The sequence below is a fragment of the Penaeus vannamei genome, chromosome 26, assembly GCF_042767895.1.
Source record: "Penaeus vannamei isolate JL-2024 chromosome 26, ASM4276789v1, whole genome shotgun sequence".
Taxonomy (NCBI): Eukaryota; Metazoa; Arthropoda; class Malacostraca; order Decapoda; family Penaeidae; genus Penaeus; species Penaeus vannamei.
Genome location: NC_091574.1, coordinates 10,572,448 through 10,574,947, shown reverse-complemented (window position 1 = coordinate 10,574,947; position 2,500 = coordinate 10,572,448).

Genomic DNA, 2,500 nt, shown 5'->3' with positions numbered 1-2,500 from the left:
TGCCTTCCTTTGTTTTGTTAGATGTGTATGTAGTGTAGTTGAATATTTGTACTGTTTGTGGATATTTGAGTGAATGGGAGTTGATGAGTATGATGTCGGGGTCGTGTCGTCTGTAGTGATTGCAGAGTTCTTGTCTTCGTCTGTATGTCCATGCTATTACGTTATGTTGAATGATGGTGAGTCTGGAGTTTAATGTGTTGTTGTGTGGTGCAGCCATGGTGTTACTTGGATGTGTTGTACCAGCCATTTTGAATGGGTTCAAGGTTTTGTTGTTTTATCTTTTCAATCATGTTCGGCTGGATGAACATGTTGCCTTCGTGTAGGTGTTGTGTGATCTTCTGTTCGTGAATGCGTGTTTGGTATGTGTTGTTTGTGTAGATCCATTTAATTGTGCCGCGTGTGATTTCGTGTGCCAGCTGAAGTCTGTTTAGGTGTTTGTAGCGTGAGGGCTCCGCCGCGAAGAGGAGGATGCCGTATGTTTTTGGGTTGAGGTCGTAACCGTCCCTATGGCGAAGGTACTGATCATCGACCTCGGAGTCTGTACGGTCGCCTGTGTGTTTACGGTGTATATGTGTTGTTTTTGGTTTGACTGATTGTGTTGTCTGTGGTTTGGGTTGCTGTGGTGACTGCTTGGGCGTGTTTGTTTTGGTGGTGCGTGGTCGTACAGGTGATTGTGTTGGCGTAGGTGCTGGCGTGGGTGTGGGTGTTGATGTTGGTTTCCTTTGTGGTGTGGTGAAGAGTTCGGTCTCTGGCTCGTCCTGTGGGCCGAGATCTGGTTGTGGGGTGTGTGGTGAGATTGTGGATTGTGTGAGAGTGGTTTCTGTTGTAGTGTTTATTGTTTTTGGTGGGAGAACTTTGAAGATCCCCCAGGAATCCCCGTTACCAAGGTCAAGATCTGGTAAATTATTCTTTTTAGAACCTTTTTGGCATGGTGTCTAAATCCGAGACCTGGCTCCATGATGTTTTGGAGGTGGGCATGACAGGTCGTCAGGTAGTTGGAGTATTACCTGAGGTTCTTTCCTCTCTTTCTCTTTGTCCTCATTGATTTCCTTCATTAGGGGTTTGAACCAGGCATTCTGTGTAGCTTCTATGGTTTCCTTTCCTGTCTGTTCACTACCCTTTTAATGGGAATTTCTTTCTTTTCTTCTTCTTTCTTTGTTTTTTTTCGTCTCTTGTTTTTTTTTTGATTGCCTCTTTCCTGAGAGGGCAGGAGTTGGCTAGGGTGCGATAGCCTTCCCCACAGTTGAGGCACCTTTTGACTTCAGATTTGCCGTCTCAGTAGTTGTGGGTGTTGGACCCCCATTCTGAGCACAGTTTCAACTTTTTCTCCTTGTCGGGGCAGTTGGTTTTGTAGTGGCCATACGTGTAGCAGTGCATGCATTGCACTATGTTAGTGAATCTTTCCGGTTCAATTTGTTTTGGGCTGATGAATATGTTGAAGAGGTACAGACCCTTTTCTTGTACTTTGGCAGCTGTTTGGTGGCCCGAGAATTGGATTTTCATCAGATAACGGTTCGTCATGATGAAGATGTCCCCTATCTTCGATCCAGGAAGATTTCTCTCGATTTCTTCCTTTATCTCTTCTGGATTCTCTTTGACAAGCTCTCTATCGAGTTGTTTAAGGACCAATGTCAGTTTGGCCTTTAGTTCAGGTGGCATTTGAGGTTCGAAACCTTTGGTTTTTAGCATGGTTGTGGTTTCGGGGGTAAATACGGCCTCTGCGTTGGCGTCATCTTGACAGATGATGACGAACTGATCATTGGTGGTTATTACTCGAAGTGTTCGTATTTCGGCATCAAAGAGAGCTTGCAGAGGGCTTCCCTCCCCGAGGAAGAGGGTCGCCCGTTGGTCGTCAGGATCTTAATCCTCATCAGAGCATGAGGATGGGGTGGGGGTGACGTTAACTAGGCCACTGACCCAAGGGAAGGCAGGAATTACAAATCCACCCCCGTCCCCTCTTGATGGGGCTGTAGAGGTCGAATGGATGTTCCTTGCCAGGTCAGTGGGGACCCTTTGCAGGGACCTAACCCTAACCCTACTCACTGAGTTTGCAGGTTTATGGAGACCTGCTTTGTCCCTGACCCTGCTGCCTGACCCTCTTACAGGGAAGAACCGGCGGAGTTCTCCGGCTCCCTCCAAGAATTGAGGCTTTGTACGTGGATATGCTCCCTGGTCCCGAACTGCTACAAGGGGACTGGGGCTGCAGTCCTCCCCCAGGCGAATACCAGAGTCGTGGAGACTCTCGTAGGCCCAGGAGGAGTACAGGAAGAGAGGCAGAAAATTGGTGGGAGAAAAAGGGGTCAGATAGTGCCTGAATACGGGGCTATGAATGAGTGTGATCGTAGCGGTGGCTACACAAACATTCACAACTTGTTGTTCAGGCAACGACCGGTGGCTCAGGTCAGAGATACACAGATCAGCCTGGTCAAGGTCGCGGCAGACCACGGTGACTTGACGGAACTGTCTGTGTACCTCTTTATCAATCTTTGTCTCTCGGTAG